This window comes from Leptopilina boulardi, unplaced genomic scaffold (assembly GCF_019393585.1).
Source record: "Leptopilina boulardi isolate dan_hultmark-lab unplaced genomic scaffold, ZJU_Lbou_2.1 LbouV2_324, whole genome shotgun sequence".
Taxonomy (NCBI): Eukaryota; Metazoa; Arthropoda; class Insecta; order Hymenoptera; family Figitidae; genus Leptopilina; species Leptopilina boulardi.
Window position 1 is genome coordinate 1,776,164 of NW_026137890.1, and position 19,254 is coordinate 1,795,417.

A 19,254-nucleotide genomic window follows, 5' to 3' on the forward strand; every position below is an offset into this window, starting at 1 on the left:
TGTTTTTAATAAGTCTGTTTATGTAAAAATGTTAAATAACCTTAAATTACAATTTTTGGCCACGGCCAATCATTGTACAACGATAGGGGCCAATAACTGAAAATTCAACATTTTATTTTGCCACCAGTGTCGCCTCTGTTGCTTTCAAAAAAGTACAGGTTATACCTATAATTCTAATAACTTCATGTTAATAGGAAAGGTGGCCAATCATTGTATTTAAAAACTTACAGAGGCCAATGATACAATTATTGGCAACTGCCAATCACTATGTTTTTAAGGCCAATAAATGTATTTTCTGACATTTGCATTATTTTCTTAACATATCTGTTATTTAAAATTTTTTCCTATTTTTTTCTAATTACTAATATTTAAAATAGAATAAATTTATGGGCGATTAGTGTTTCTCAAATATTTTTTTGACATATGGTGTGAATTCGACAGTAAGTCAAACATAAAAATTTTCTTAGGGGGGCCAATCATTGTACCGATTACCCTATATATTATTTACTTTTTAAAATTTTTTAATTATTTTTAAATTTTTATTTTATTTATATTGTTTTATCCATTTTTTTTATTTATTTATTCATATTATTTTATTTTATTATTTAAAATTTTTTTAAATAAATATATTATTATTTATAAATATAAATATTATTATTATTAAAAAATAATTAATTAATTTTTTTATATTGTGGTTTTGTTTAACCCCAGCCTTAATTTTATTTAAAGTCATGTCCTATTTACGTATTTTCATTAATCTAATAATTATTTATAGGTACACACACTGTTTGTGTATGTGAGCTTCATCAAAATGCGAAATTGAAGTTTCTTGGAGGAAAGATTAAAGATCTATCTGAGAAAGATAAATTAACATTTCCGACTTATCAGCATAGGATAGCTCAATCCATTTGTAATCCAGCAACTGTTAAATGTCATTTGGGAAAATGTTCGGTTTGTCCAGGGGATAAAATCCTGAAAGAAGTTTTGTTAACTGCTTATTATGAAAATAAAATCGAAAATATTACCTACAAACAATGGGTTAAAGTAGACCGTTCAAATCTGACAACTGTGACAATGCCCGTTGAAGAATTTGTTGATATTCTTGCAGTAGAGATGAACAAATTAACGTTACACAGTTTTATTGCAAAAGAACAGAGTAAATGTTTGCAAGAAATAAAAGAAAATTTGGATTTTGGAGAATTCCTGACAATTTGCGATTTTGCAGAAAACTACTCTTTCATCATTCAATATTCTATCCAGAGTTTCCATTGGAATAATTCACAAGCTACTGTTCACCCTTTTGTTGCTTATTTCAAAAATGATAAAGGGGACATAGATCACATCAGTTTTGTGATTATCTCTGACATTTCAGAACATAACACAATTGCAGTGTACTTGTTTCAAAAGAAATTTATATCTTTTTTGAAAGAAAATTTCAACCAAGAAGTAAAAAAGATAATATATTTTTCTGATGGCTGTGCAGGACAATATAAAAACCGAAAATACTTTATAAATTTAACTCATCACGAAACTGATTTCGGCTGTAAAGCTGAATGGCATTTTTTTGTCACATCGCACGGAAAAGGTCCGTGAGATGGCGTAGGAGGAACTCTGAAGAGAGCGGCTGCTAACGCTGGTTTAAAACGCCCTGTAGATAATCAAATCGTCAATGCCAAAGATTTATTTGAATTTAGCAAAAGTTTGGAAAACATTCATGTTGACTTCTGCACAAATAAAGAATACAAACACGAAGAAAGAAAATTAAAATCAAGGTTTGAGAAGTCGATTGCTATTCCAGGAACCCAAAAAATGCATGCATTTATTCCGCTTTCAAGAACCGAAATTTTTACAAAAATATTCTCAAATGACATTGATTGTTCAGAACCATTTTTAATAATGGATAAATAAATCCTTTTAGAGATTTAGAGACAGTTATTCTATTATTATGTTGCAGTCTTTATTATTATGTATATTATTATGTTATTATATTTTAGAGACAGTTAAAACAAATGATAGTCAAAAAGTTTAATTGTTATTTTTTACTGCTGTCAATAGAACTAATTTACGCACTACGCTGTACATTTTTATTTATTTCTCGGAAAGTTATGCAGATCCCATCTTGAAAATTACAGGGCATTTAGAGGTAAGTATACTCTACCTCCACAAAAAATATGAACCAAAAAAATGGAGTTTTTCAAAAACTCAAAATTAAATTTTTTTGTTTCACAACAACAAAATCTCACAGTAACTTTGTTTAGCAATTTTTTTAGTAAAAAGTGTGTCTATTTACAAAGAATTTAAGACCTAGTGGACCTTGATATATTTTACCCATCAAAAGTTATGCAATTTAAAAAAAAAAGTTTAAAAATATCAATGTTGTATATCTCCCATGTTTTTTAATATTTTTCAAAAAAAACCTTTACAATTTGTTTGCTTACAATCTAAAGAACAAATACCCTACGTTTCATTTAAATCCCTAACCCGAAAGAAATTTCCATGATCAGTTAACATGGAATTGCTCTAATGTTAAAAAACGGCTTGTTTGTTAAAGGAAGAACCTCTTTAAATAATAATTAATAAATTCAATATTTTTTTGAACCAGTCAAACTTATTGACTACTAAAAAACCGTAATAAATTTTTTTCTTTAGCCTATATATTAGAATGATTTTTCGACGATTTTATTTTACCTGATTATTCATTAATTGTTATTATATTTTATAGGATTATATACGTGTTATTAACATTCGCTTTTTTATAAAAAGACATTATTTTACACTTGATAGTTTATTTAATCTCTTTTACAAATACAAATAATAATTTAGATTACAAATGCAAATAGTTTCAAAAGAATAGTAAATTATTATTATTAAAAAAAAATATTGGCCTATTGATAAGAAGAGTTTTTTCTTTCCTCTTGATTATCCAGTTACTTTTTTCTCCCTTAATATAAATATGCGCTCCTTCATTTTTTGTTTCACATAAATAATTACAAATTTTCTTTTCCTATATTTTCAACTTTGGCCGGACTTCGCACCACATCAATGTTGTAAGCAAATGACACCCCAAAAATATTTTTCATAAAACAATCTCTTTGCTAGTCTCATACAAACAACATCAGTGCCACTTAAAAAAAGGAAACTGACACTAAAGAAATATTAATTAAACAAGCATCAACAAAATTACAAATCCTTTAATCGATTTTTTGTCCTATCCAATTAAATTTAAGACTTGTTAAAAATTCGAATCCTAGCCTCGAATATTCTCTGTTTTTCTGTATCCGTATAATTTACTTTATTTAATTATTTAATAATGTTAACGGCGTTTAGAGAGAAAAAAATTTCAATTCTATGAAAATTCACGAAAAATTTGGATTCAACAATAATATTCTTCTCTTTTTTTCCTAAGTGATTGTTTAAAAATGCGCAAATAGAAATTCACTCGGAATTAATTTACGAAGTGGCTAAACAAAAGTACATTTCTTTTATCTTTACAGAATAAATGCAATAATCGGTCAATACATTTCAAAAATTTATAAAAAAGCTTCACTGGCATTGCTTTTTGAATTTGCATTTTCGTAATAGAAGTAGCTAACGCAAAGAATATAAAGCGGTTGATCTTGAATTTCCATAATTAATAAAATGCTCTTCATCTTAATTCTAGGCTACTGTTTCGAATTTAAAAAACCGCGTCTCACAAACTTTTGTAAAAAGAAGAAAAAAAAGAATAATATCCCAAAATAAAACAGTCTTATTTTGACGACCCTGGCGGATTCGATTTACCTAAAATCGACCCAGCTGGGTCGAATCTAAGTCGAATCTAAGTCGAATTTAGGTAATTATCAAAAAAAAAGCTTTAAATTGATGAAAATTTATAAAAATTAGTATTGTGAGGTTAAATGAACATTCATAGAGTTAATTTTTGTAAGAATTTTAATTATTAACGTGATAAATAATAAATAATTACTTGATATGTGCAAGTGGCAACTGTAGATTTTAACTCGTTGTCAGTTTTCATAATATTTTCAGAAATTAGTGTAAAATGTGTGAAAAAATAATTTATATTTAATAGAAATTGCAAATTTTATTAAATTATTTTATTATTTAACAATCACATTTCATAATAATTGCAATTTAATTAAAAAATAACAGTTTTCTTAAAAGTGACAAGAACTCTATTATACCGACCACACACGGTAAAAGTGCGCGAATATGAATGCACATGATCTTCTGGCGGGAAAATTCAAATTGTTAATTACAACTATTTCATTATTATCTTAATTTCATTAATTAAATATATTTGATTAACCATAAAAGATAATCATTTTATAAAAATTTTCTCAGAAATGCCGAATTAATCATTTATTTATACCAATTTACTTATATTAATACTAATAATCACTATTTCTTTACTTTTAACTATCGCCCTATATTAGTTGCAGACGCCGTTAGATGGCAGCAGCATGCAGGGAGCACAAATTTCCAGCTATCCTATTACTTAAAATTAGTGATTATTAGCATTAGTATAAATAAATGATTAATTTTTTTATAACTTGTATTAAAAAACAATTTCATTAAAGAATTGTGAATATGAAATAAAAAATCTGCAACTTTTTTTAAAAAAAAAAAAAGAATTTTGTTAAAAAAATGTAATTGTTAAATAAGTTTTAATGTAAATTTTTCTTATTTTTATGTCTAAAAAATTATATTTTTGTTAAAAAATTATGATGGCAAAATACAAATTTAACTAAATTTTTTGATCTTTTATTTAAGAATTTTTTAAAAAGTTATAAGTAAAAATTTAAGAAAAATATATCAGCTTAATTTTTATTATTTTAACAAAATTCTAAAGTTTTTTTTATAAATAAAGAAAAAAATTGCATATTTTCTATTTAATGAATGTTTAAAATTTGTAACTCTTTTCAAATCTTGGCGCGCGTTCCGCTGTTCCGTGTGTGGTCGGTATAATAGAGTTCTTGTCACTTTTAAGAAAACTGTTATTTTTTAATTAAATTGCAATTATTATGAAATGTGATTGTTAAATAATAAAATAATTTAATAAAATTTGCAATTTCTATTAAATATAAATTATTTTTTCACACATTTTACACTAATTTCTGAAAATATTATGAAAACTGACAACGAGTTAAAATCTACAGTTACCATTTGCACATATCAAGTAATTATTTATTATTTATCACGTTAATAATTAAAATTCTTACAAAAATTAACTCTATGAATGTTCATTTAACCTCACAATACTAATTTTTATAAATTTTCATCAATTTAAAGCTTTTTTTTTGATAATTACCTAAATTCGACTTAGATTCGACTTAGATTCGACCCAGCTGGGTCGATTTTAGGTAAATCGAATCCGCCAGGGTCGTCAAAATAAGACTGTTTTATTTTGACGACCCTGGCGGATTCGATTTACCTAAAATCGACCCAGCTGGGTCGAATCTAAGTCGAATCTAAGTCGAATTTAGGTAATTATCAAAAAAAAAGCTTTAAATTGATGAAAATTTATAAAAATTAGTATTGTGAGGTTAAATGAACATTCATAGAGTTAATTTTTGTAAGAATTTTAATTATTAACGTGATAAATAATAAATAATTACTTGATATGTGCAAGTGGCAACTGTAGATTTTAACTCGTTGTCAGTTTTCATAATATTTTCAGAAATTAGTGTAAAATGTGTGAAAAAATAATTTATATTTAATAGAAATTGCAAATTTTATTAAATTATTTTATTATTTAACAATCACATTTCATAATAATTGCAATTTAATTAAAAAATAACAGTTTTCTTAAAAGTGACAAGAACTCTATTATACCGACCACACACGGTAAAAGTGCGCGAATATGAATGCACATGATCTTCTGGCGGGAAAATTCAAATTGTTAATTACAACTATTTCATTATTATCTTAATTTCATTAATTAAATATATTTGATTAACCATAAAAGATAATCATTTTATAAAAATTTTCTCAGAAATGCCGAATTAATCATTTATTTATACCAATTTACTTATATTAATACTAATAATCACTATTTCTTTACTTTTAACTATCGCCCTATATTAGTTGCAGACGCCGTTAGATGGCAGCAGCATGCAGGGAGCACAAATTTCCAGCTATCCTATTACTTAAAATTAGTGATTATTAGCATTAGTATAAATAAATGATTAATTTTTTTATAACTTGTATTAAAAAACAATTTCATTAAAGAATTGTGAATATGAAATAAAAAATCTGCAACTTTTTTTAAAAAAAAAAAAAGAATTTTGTTAAAAAAATGTAATTGTTAAATAAGTTTTAATGTAAATTTTTCTTATTTTTATGTCTAAAAAATTATATTTTTGTTAAAAAATTATGATGGCAAAATACAAATTTAACTAAATTTTTTGATCTTTTATTTAAGAATTTTTTAAAAAGTTATAAGTAAAAATTTAAGAAAAATATATCAGCTTAATTTTTATTATTTTAACAAAATTCTAAAGTTTTTTTTATAAATAAAGAAAAAAATTGCATATTTTCTATTTAATGAATGTTTAAAATTTGTAACTCTTTTCAAATCTTGGCGCGCGTTCCGCTGTTCCGTGTGTGGTCGGTATAATAGAGTTCTTGTCACTTTTAAGAAAACTGTTATTTTTTAATTAAATTGCAATTATTATGAAATGTGATTGTTAAATAATAAAATAATTTAATAAAATTTGCAATTTCTATTAAATATAAATTATTTTTTCACACATTTTACACTAATTTCTGAAAATATTATGAAAACTGACAACGAGTTAAAATCTACAGTTACCACTTGCACATATCAAGTAATTATTTATTATTTATCACGTTAATAATTAAAATTCTTACAAAAATTAACTCTATGAATGTTCATTTAACCTCACAATACTAATTTTTATAAATTTTCATCAATTTAAAGCTTTTTTTTGATAATTACCTAAATTCGACTTAGATTCGACCCAGCTGGGTCGATTTTAGGTAAATCGAATCCGCCAGGGGAAGGCGAAATTTGATTGTGTTTTTTTAAAAAGAAAAACAAGGTTGTACATTTAAGACACAAGAGCTACATATATGTATGTACATCCAAGTTATAAAAGGTGTGAAAAAGGGGGAATGTAAATGTTAAGGCGTTACACACGAAAGTTTAGCCAATCAAATTCATTTTCTTTTGTTTTGTAGCATGACTGGGCTTCAAACTGGAGCGAGGCAATGACGAATTGATTATTTATCATGTAATCAGACAAATTTTGTAACTTTCAGCTCTGATTAATATTGTGTGCAATGTTCCTTGCTCATTGTCGTGAACTGGCTACTGCTGATGATTGATTCCTTAAATGCGGAGCTTTATACCTACTGCTGGTGACTTGTTATAGTTTCTGTTGAAGTTCGGGTTCAACTTCTGTTTCTGGTGGTAATTCAGGTTTTTTCCAAGGTCCACTGTGTTTGTTGCTGGGTTCTACTGATTCTTCACTTATTCTATATTTACATTCTTAAATCTAAAAGGTAAATTCGCATAAAAGTTTTTACTATAAAGAAAAGTTTTAGCACACAACAAAAAGGAAATTTCATCGTCCTCTTCTCTCGAATAACATTTCCGCAATAGCGTCTCTCTTGATTTGGGCAGGAAGATTGATTCTCTTATTTTCAAGGGGATCAAGATCATTTACTTCAATCCTTGTCTTCTTTAATAACTTCTCTAATGGCGCTCATGTTCCAGACTCGGGCATCATGGACACTTCCGCAAATGCCAGTATAAATATTAATAAAACGCAAATTGGCATCGCAAATCCCTTGCAACAATAGAGAATGAAAGTTCTATCGACAAAAATAGCTGATAGGATTTTCTGAGGGAGCACTAATTTGATTGTGGCATCCATCAACGGCCCCAATGACATTGGGAAATCCGCCAATTTCCTCAAATTCCTCTTGAACTCTTCTCAGCTCACGTCCTTGCGGCCACGTTATATAATTTTCCCACCTCTCACACAGTGCGCGGCATACTTTCATGGTGCATCGCCAAGCAATGTTTATAGAGACTCCGAAACGATCAGCGACTGATCTAAAATAAATAAATAATAATAAATAATAAGCAGCAAACTATTATTCTTGAGAAGAAATAAAAATTCCAAGACTATTTTCAAGTGCCTCAACACATGTATTTACCAGGGTACTTAAATTCCTGCGCTAATCTTACGCAAATGCTGCGTTCCAGGAGTACCGGGACTACAAACAAACAAAAAACTGAATCGAATTTTTATTCAAAAACCTAAAATTTAAAATAGGCGTAATGTCAAAATTAAAATGTCAGATTTTTGAAAAAAAATTCAATCTTTTCCTTTATACTTTTTTAGCACAGTTTTAATATTGGAATTTCAGAAACAAACATTTCCGATCAAGTCAAGCAAAAATATTCCCAAAATTGCGAATTTAAATTTGAAAACAACGAAATCTCGAAATTAAAATGTTAGAATTTTGAAAAAAATGAGATTCGCCGTTTTCAACTTGAAAAATCGCAATTTTGGGAATATTTTTTCTTGACTTGATCCAAAACGATTATTTCTTAATTCCCTATTTTGAAACAAGGTTAAAAAATCGAAAAGAAAAATTGAATTTTTTCCTTTTTACTTTTTTAGCCCTGTTTTACGATGGGAATTTAAGAAATAAACATTTTCGATCAAGTCGAGTAAAAATATTCCTATAGTTGTAATTTTCAATTTGAAAACGGCGAAATCTCAAAATAAAAAGTTTAGATTTTTGAAAAAAAATTCAATTTTTTCTTTTCGAATTTTTTAACCTTGTTCCAAAATAGGGAATCAAGAATTAAACGTTTTGGATCAAGTCGAGCAAAATATTCATAAAGCGTTTAATACTTGATTCCCTATTTTGAAGCAAGGTTAGAAAAATTGAAAAGAAAATCCAGAATTTTTCTTACAAAAATCTAACATTTTAATTTCGAGATTTAGCCGTTTTCAAATTAAAAAATTGCAATTTGGGAAATTTTTTTTAAGATTTCAAATTTATATAACATATATTAATAAATCATACCTGTATACTTCTTGATTGCACAATAACCATACAGTTATACACACTTGCTTCTGCGGATCTGTGGTTTGTTCTGCATTCGTCCAAATAATAAGCGATGGTGCAAGTGTTTCTAGAAAACTTTGGAACGTTCGTCGACTCATCCGGAAATGTGACTTGAAGTCTACAAAACTTACAAAAGAATTTATTACACCTTCCAATCAATTAAGAATTGAATTATTAAAAAATTCCAATCAATTAAAAATTATTTAGTCGAAATGTTACTAAAATATAAATTTAATTATTCCATATACACTAATCTATCAAAAAATAAAATTAATTAAAATACTTACCCGATATTGAATATCGTGGAATTATTTCCTCAAAATAACCTTTCATCTTTTTATGAATCTCTTTCGTCAAACTTGAAATCACTTCCTCAGCGTCGTCATCAGCGCAAGTTATATTTGGGATGGCACTCAGAAGAACTGGGTCGATTAAACCCAAACCAAAAGTTTCGGCCATACTTTTCAATCAAAATTTTAAAAAATTCTGTGGCTCTAATACAATGCTCTGACCTAACGGATCCACACTCGGTGGGTTAGGGACCGAGCGTCAAGCCAGAGCATGAGAACTGTCTGAATATAGCCATTTAGGGGGAAAAAAATTAACACACCTATTTAGTTGAATGTTACTAAAAACTGTAGCCTGTATCACAAGCACGTCAGGCTCAGTGTGCTTTAGCCAATCAGAATTTACCATTTTACTAACCAACTTTTTGCATTCTGTAAGAACCCCTTGTCCATTTCAGAGTACTCGGAGCGCCAGGGTCGAAAACACCCTTAATCAGTATTATTTGCACATACTATGAATTATATGCTTTAATAGACCTACATTAATATTTGATACTCGTCACACTTTTGTCCTAGTTTTATATATCAATTCTAGTATTTAGTTATAATTATTCATTTTATATTCAATATTATTATTACTATAAAATATAAAATTTGCATTTTAGATTACAAAACACTAATCGCAGTAACTATTCCTTTTGAATCTAATGAAGAATGTATGTTTAATTTACAATTTATTAACATAACATTAATTACAATGCTTATCTATTATTAACCTTCATATATACTATATACTTACAACAAAGAATTGAATATCGAGTTCATAGTCCCTGAATTTTCTTTGAATTCTGGTATTAGCCCTTTCAGCTGCTTCACCTTTTTCTTCTTTAAGGTGCTGTCCTTCACCACACCTCTCCTCGGACGACCTGGTCGCGACATCTCCTCCAAGATTTCAATTTCCTCAGCGGAGTAATATATTGACGCTGCCATGCCTTGCAGCGTCAGGAAGAAATTAATAAGATTTGAGCCGCATCTCTTTTCTTCTGGCACTGAGCACAGTGAAAATGAAAATAATCCACAATTAATTGTTTTTATTACATATATCACTATTTAACAACACTTCCCTCAAAACCACTTACTAGTGATACTTAACGACTGGTCCTCGTTGATAAATGTACGCAAACTGACGAGATCTCCAAGCCTCCTGCATTATAAATGGATGAAAAATGCTGACGTAAATAATTTTAATGCACGCACACAACAAACAAGAGGTCATTAACTGTACCCCGTGAAAAGAAATTTATACCTACCTCAAGAAGATAGACATAACACTTTCAAAACACAAACACGCATGACAACATTGTAGACTTATTTTGATAATACATGAACGAAACAATAAGATTTTTTATAAATGTTCGTAAAATATCGTAAGCAAAATAACAAATTGAATACTTTTCAAACTGAGCAACAGATTTAAAACTTTGAAACAAAAAAGTATATAAATGGATATCTTGCATGAACTGTAATAATCAGTATAATACAACTCACTTAAAAGTAATGAGTTAAAAATTCGACAATTTTTCGCATAAGTCTCAATGGATATTTCTGATATTTGAATTCAATTCGTTGAGATTCTAGCATTTAAAATTCCACGATTACAAATATATTTTATTTTAGATTATTTTCAACTCGCGTCTAAATAATTCAAGTTTCGTTCTCCCTAACGCCTTCGTTAATATATCGGCAAGATTTCTTTCAGATTGAACTTTCACAATGTCAATTATTTTACGCTCATAGCACTCATTAACACCAGAATAACTCCAGGATTGTCCTCATAAATTTTTACAGGTTCGTCAATTTTCAATTTAAAATCTTTCAACAAATTTAGAATTAATCTTATTTCGCTAACACAATTAGATAAAGCTATATATTTAGCAGCTCTAGAAGATTTGGTCGAACTACTTTGTTTTCGGGATTTCCAATATATTACGTTTCCAAAAATTCTAATGATATATCCCGTAGTTGATTTTCTATCAACCTTATCTCCTGCCCAATCAGCATCTACATAGCTATCAATAATATCCGAATTTAAATTTCTATTATACCTTAATATAAGATTGCTAGTTAAAAACAGATATTTCAGAATTCTTAAAGCATATTTATAGTGTGTCTCATCATAGGAATTTTGATATCTGCTCAAATAGTTTACGCTATAACTTACATCCAATCGCGTACTAGTACTAATATATAATAAAGCTCCGATTAAGTTTCGATATTTTAAATCATTTGATGCTGATTGTGCGGGTAACAAGTTTAAATTTTCTTCCATGGGTGTATGGAATAGTTTTGCATTGATTATATCATATTTAATCGCTAATGATTCTATATAATCCTTCTGATATAAAGTCATTTGACCCTTTTTGACATTATAGTCGATATTTATTCCTAGATAAGTTTTAACTTCGCCTAGATCTTTCATCGAAAATTTTTCTTCTAATTTATTTTTAATTTCATTGATTTTTTCTTTATTTTTACAACAAATTAAAAGATCATCGACAAACAAAATTAAATAAATTGTCTCTTTTTCATCATATTTCATATACAAACAATAATCGTTTTCAATCTTATAAATCTTAATTTTCTCAAAAAATTATCAAAACATTCATACCAAGTCCTTGAACTTTCTCGCAAGCCATAGATGGCTTTTTTAATTTACATACTCTGTATCATTACTGTAACCTATAGGTTGTTTCACGAATAAATCTGATTTTACCAGGCCATGTAAAAACGCTGTTTCTACATCCATCTAAACTATTTTTAAACTTTCTTGGCAACAATAACAAAGCAATAGTTTTAAAGTTGGAATTCTAGCCACTCGAGAGTATAAGTCCTCCAGAATTTCATTTTGTTGGAAACCTCTTGCAACAAGTCTAGCTTTTTTTTGACCATCAGATTTATTCGTGAAAATCCATTTCAAATCTATCACTTTAGCGTTTTTCGGTTTTTCTACAAGTTCCCAAGTTTTTTTTAGATAAACTATCAATTTCTTTATTCATTGCTTCTTTCCATAAATCGTAATCGTTCCTTTTTAATACTTCTTCATAACTTGATGGGCTATCCGTCCTTACGACATTTACATAGATACATTTCGTTTGCACTAAACTGGCGCTATAAAAATCAGGTCTTTTCTTGTCTCTCGCTGACCTTCTTAAATTTATTTCTAAATTACCATCAGACTTTTTTCTACCTTTTCTTGGACTTTTCGGGATTTCAAGTTTATCTTTTATATTCAAAATTTTACTATCAAAATTTTCTTTTTCGCAACATTCTTCAAAAACGCTTGATTCAGAGTTTTTTGGCTTTCACTACTTAAACTTTCATTATCATCTTCATCACTATTCTCATCGTAACCTTCAAAACCTATTAACTTTTTATTATCTTCTATTATCTCAACGTGACGAGCTATCATTATCTATCTATATATATATGCATATCTCTGCCTTCATGCTATGACTCGTCGAGAGCGAGCAATATATAGATATAGTGCGTACAGGCATGAATATGTGAGTATAGATATAGGGAGTAGATGCATCACCGAAGGTGATCTCCCGCTATAGAAGGGCTATGCTGAGGAATCGCGTGTGGTTGTTGAACAAGAGCGAAAACTATCTACATTCGTTTTTGCCCTAATTCTTCAAAATTAATTAATTCTTTTTGCTATTGTGTTTAAAACTCAGTTACCTATTACTTAAAAATAATAAATCTTACATATTTTCTATTTCAGTTCAGTATACAAAATTTTCTACATTGATTCTCAACAGAGGTAATTGTAAGTACTATTTTCTTAAAAACACAATTTTCTTTGTAACAACATTTTAACACTAAAACACCATTGTAATATTTTGAGTTCAATTCATTTATATTAATAAATTATACAAAGTTTAAATTAATTCTTCATTAATTTCTCATTTACCTAAATTTATCATATCTATTACTCTTTCCGATTGTGACAATTTTATGCCGCACGGCAAATCTGTCCAATTCTCTTTTATTGTTATTATAATATCCTTATATATTTTAACTTATTAAAGAAAATATCAAAATCTGTTTTAGTGCCGCCCGGCACATTACTTATTTTGATTTTGACATTTTATGCCGCACGGCAAATCTGTCTAATTTTCTTTGATTTGTTAAGAATATCTTTGAAAGTTTTGACAAATTTAAGATGGCTAAGCGAGAACTGCTTTGGTACCCAACGGCACATTGTAATTCTGGTTATTGACATTTGGTCCCGGACGGCACACTTGCTAATTGGGCTTTCTTGAATTGTTAAAAATTAATAAAAAATATTCTACTAGAACCTGATCATTTGTGCCGCCCGGCACATGACAGATTCGTGATTCACACTTAGTGCCGCACGGCACACCTGTCAGGGTAGAATTCTAAATTCTGTCCTCGCTTCTCTAAAAATCCTAAAGTAAAATAAAATTAAAAAAAAGTAGTTTAATATTTTAATTATTTTATATTTTACTATTTTTCCCGACATAAAAGCAAATTAAAGATATAGAAGCAAAATTATTTTATTTTACAAACAACGAACAAAAATTCTATGGACAAACTTTTCAAAAACAATTAAAACACTAAAAATCTGTTAAACAAAATTACCCTTTTCTTTTTTTATTATTATTTTACTAAGTTAGTCATGTTTTTCTTTACAGAACATGAGTGAATTTCCGGAAATCAAAATTTTAAAAATTAAAAGACGAGGAGGAATTAAGGACCAAAGAAGATTTGAATCAAAGCAAAATTTAAAATTGGAAATTATAAACGAAATACAAACCAATGATCAATTAAAGATAAAGACCTTCAATACAGATTGAAATTCTTTAGTAAAATTTCAAGTAATTTCACACGAAAATGACAGAAATTTCTGGAGTACTAGGATCTGATTATACGTCGGAATCTCATTTTGAATCAGTTTCTATAAAAAAAAAAAATTTATGACAATAAATCAGTCAATTGTAATTATAGTATGTGCAAACATTGGTCACAAAAGATTTTAAATCAACCAAATAAAATTATTCTTTCATTATTATCTTCAGATATTTTAATAGATAAGGAAGGGGATTTTATTTATGATACAAATATAGATATTAAATTGATTAGTAAAGATAAATTAACATCTTTTGTTTCAATTGACTATTCTAAAATTTTTATAATAAAAAATTATTCCATATCAACATTAGGAGTAATAGAAATTCCTATATTAAATCAAGAAATAGAATTTAACATTGTGAATACCATTCCAAATTCAAAAATTGCTGGTTTAATACAAAAATCAATTTTAAAGGAATTTCGTTTACCTATTACTGGTGATAGTGCAATATTCGCGAATCAATAAAATTCTCAATAATTAATATTTTTTATATAATTGAAAATTCCATCAATCTTAATTCAAAATGGCTGAAGACGAATCCAATAAGCCAAGTTGTTCCGGAACAATAAATAGAACAATGACAGATGCTATGATGACTTCCATGGCAGAGTGTTTTTCCCTACAACAAGCAACATTAAACATTCCAATATTTGACGGGAAAAATATGCCGGTTAGAGATTTCGTTCAAGACATAGATGACGGAAAAACAAGTGTACCTAAAAATTGTGAAGAACAATATATCAAGGCAGTAATATCGCGTTTAAAGGGTATAGCTAGGGATAGTACTTATGGTAAAACATTTCAAACTATAGACGCACTAACGCAGCATTTAAAACAACGCTTTGCTACAAAAAAGACATATTCTTGGTATTTGCATGAACTTTCTACAATTCGAATGTATAGGACAGAAAATGTTAGTGAATTTTATGATCGGATATATTTATTATTATCTGGTGCGCAAGCTGCATTAAGAGATAAATACCAAAACGCTGCAGATTTGATGACACCTTTAAATGATTGTGCATTAGAGGCATTTATTCGCGGATTACCTGATAACGTATCTGGAATAATAGAAGCACAAAACGCTTTAACCTTGGAAGCCGCCTTACAAGCTGCAACGAAATATGAAACTAGACATCAGATTTATTCTCAAGGTTATGATTATAGTACTCTCAATCAAATTATCGCAATCGTAGCCCTAGTCCTCAAGTGAGATTTACTTCATTACCTGCAAGAAATGTTTCACCTAGACAGTATCCACCAGGAATAATAAAATTTAATAATTCAGAAGAAAAGGGTAGTAATTATTATTCCCGCGAACAACAAGTTCCACATTCGAGTCGATTTAACCCTAAACAAGATGGACATATTACACCTCCTAGAAGTCAATCATCTGTACCACCTAGGAAAAACAATACTTTAAACTACAACAGTGCTCGCCGCCCGACGCAACGACGAGCGAAGAGAAATCCGAGCGTCAAACAAGTGTTCGAGTTCTGTTGAAACGCGAATCCGACAAACAAGATTCAACAGTGAGTCACCAGTGATAAAAATTACTTCCCCTTTTATAAAAAATAAGGAAGGACATTTTCTCATAGATACAGGAGCGGACGTTAACATTATTAAATTAAATTCGTTAGAAGACGACGTAATGGTAATGGAAGATAATGCTATTGCACTAACTGGAATAACACAATCCAAAATCCGTACATTAGGAACCACTATGATACCATTAGATGATGTTGAAGTGCAAATGCATGTTGTTTCACCACATTTAGTTATTAATGTTGATGGTATTTTAGGTAGAGAATATTTACGTCAAGAAAAAGTTCAGATATCATTTTGGCACAACACCACAGTTACATGCTCAAATCCTGTAAATCCAATTCCATTTATTGATGAAGAATCACTAAAAAACAACAAGAAATTAAAACCTAAAATAAAAAAAGAACCTCAAACTTTAACAGTTAAATCTAGATCACTTCAGGTAATACCTGTCAAAATATTAAGTGATAATCTTAAGGAAGGATATTTACCTTTTATAAAAACTCAAGATGGAGTATTTATAGGCGAATCAGTTGTAACCAACTCCAATGGACATTACCACGTGTATGCAATAAATACTACTGAGGAAGATGTAAATTTGTCAATACCTCCACAAGAATTATTCCTTTTGAATATTACAATCTACCAGGAGAAAGTTCTAGTGAAGATTCAGATAACGAAAGTGTTTGTTCCAATTCTGATAGATATGAAGCAGTAGTGAATTGTTTACGTCTCTCTCATTTAAAAAAGGAAGAACAAAACCATGTTTTAGAAATAGTGAAGAAATATCAGGATATTTTTCATTTAGCAGGTGAATCATTAACAGCAACCCCTTTGGTTCAACACAGGATTCATACAACCGATGATATACCTATTCATACCAGACAATATCGATTTTCACCTTCTTAAATTGAAGAAATAGAACGGGTAATCACTAAGATGAAATCTGAAGGAGCAATAATGAATTCAAAATCACCATACAATTCCCCATTGTTGATAATTCCAAAAAAAGTAGATGGAACTGGAAAAAGAAAGTGGAGAATTATGATTGATTTTCGATTATTAAACGAAAGGACGGTGGGAGGCGCTTATCCCCTCCCCTGTATTTCGGAAATTTTTCAGAATTTGGACGGAGCTACTTATTTTTCTATATTTGACTTGGCTAGCGGTTTTCATCAGATTGAATTATCTCCAAAGGATCGTGAGAAAACAGCCTTCTCAAGTTTAAATGGACACTATGAATACGTTAGGATGCCCATGGGATTAAAAAATTCACCAGCAACTTTTCAACGATTCATAGATCAAACATTACTTGGATTACAAGGAAGTGAAGTCTTTGTTTATTTAGATGATATCGTAGTTTTCGCAACAGATTTGAAAAATCATGGGAAAAAGTTAAAAAGATTGTTTTCATAACTGAGAAATGCCAACCTTTCATTGCAACCGGAAAAATGTGAATTTCTTTTTTAGGAAGTACAATACCTAGGTCACATAATAAGCAATGAAGGAGGGAAACCAGACCCCAAGAAAATCGAAGCAATTAGCCATTTCAAAACCTGGAAAACTCAACTCGAACGTCGATGCCTTGTCAAGAAATCCTATAATCACTTCTGTTGAGAAAAAAATGTTGATTCAGATAGTGAAAAGAGAAATAATAAAGATATCCCCACAGCTAAAGTGTTAATGCAAACACGACAACAAACTTAATCATTAGAATCTAAAGAAAAGCCCAAGGATAAAGTTCCTAAACCGAATTCAACACTAAAAACTAAATCATTAGAATCTAAAGAAAAGCCCAAGGATAAAGTTCCTAAACCGAGCTCAACACTAAAAACTAGAGAACAAAAAAAATCATCAATAATCAAAACTTCTATCAAAAAACCGTCCTACGCTAAAGCTGTAGTAGATGGTCCTTCAACTTCCAATACTAAACATTCTATAATAAATGAAGGAATGTATGAAAGTACAATAGCACAACGTGTATCAAAAAGAAGGACAGAACAAGGAAAACCTCAACCTGATTATGGGGAACATGATAGCAAATTAGAAGAAGAAGAAGAAAAACTTGAAAATCCACCCCCTATATTAAGAAAACGTAGAAGTGTTCTACCTAGCCTAAATATACCTTCAATTGCAATTCCCGATTCTTCATTACCTAAGAGTGCTCCTCCTAACATTCTTACAATTTTTGACGAAAATTTATCTATAAAAGAGAGCGAAGAAATACAGGAAGATGAGGAACATGTGATTAGAATAGATCCACCCTCTATTGATAGCAGTGAGAATTCAGACGAGGAGGAAAACATAGAGGAAATACAAATTCCAGTAACTAAAGAACACCTACAAGATTCTTTTGCAAAATTCAATGTATATTTAAATTCGCAAGCCCCTAAACCTAATAAAAATTATTTTTCAGTATCAGATATGATTATCCCTGAAGTTATCAATGTGTCAAATGGTGAAAATAACCAAGAATTATTAAATGCAATAGAAGAATATGAAATTAAAGATAGTGAAGAATTTTCTCGTAGGATAGAAGAAGTAATTCACAAAAAGAATTACAGGAAAAAATCAAAGATGATCCAATTACAACACGAACGCGAAAAAGTGTTACATTCAATCCAGAAATAGAAACAAAAACAATTTTATCAACAGAAACTCCTTTAATTCATGAAGAACCAAGGGCAAATTCTACTCCCTACATGGAAAATAAAGACAGGATACAACCAAGAAGTGTGAAATTTAGGGAGCTACCTGAAGATTCTTCATCTGAATCTGATGAACCTACACCAATAACCGATAATAAGTATACACCTACTTTTGTGACTCAACCAACATTAGATTTATCTACTTTACCATTTTATATCATCGAGCAACGTGCTAAATTAAAAAGTAGTACAGAAAATTTAACATATATTAAGGACAACTATGAGAGATTCTTTTTCAATCGCCCCAGCCCAAAAAGTCAATGTTCTGGGATTGACTTCATACTTTGGTAAATTGTTGTCCTATATGATAGTAATAAATCCCTAAAATATAAACTCATTAAAAAAATATTTGTAGAAAGTAGAGGGGGTTGAAGTTTTGACGTTTAGGGTAACATTGTCATTTTTAAATCCGTATAACTATGACAAAAGTTAATGGATTTTAATTTATCTATAATGAATTTTAATGCATTTTTCACGTACTTTTCAAAAATGTATACGAAATTTAAAAAAAAAAATTTGGACCCTTTTTTTCAAAATCAACCCTTATTTTTCGATTTTCAACCCTTCGGGTATTTTTTTTTATTTTCATTGGAAAGCTGAGGTTTTTTTCCATGAGCTATGTAAATATGAAAATGGGACAACAATAATTTTGTGAGAAACAGAATATTAA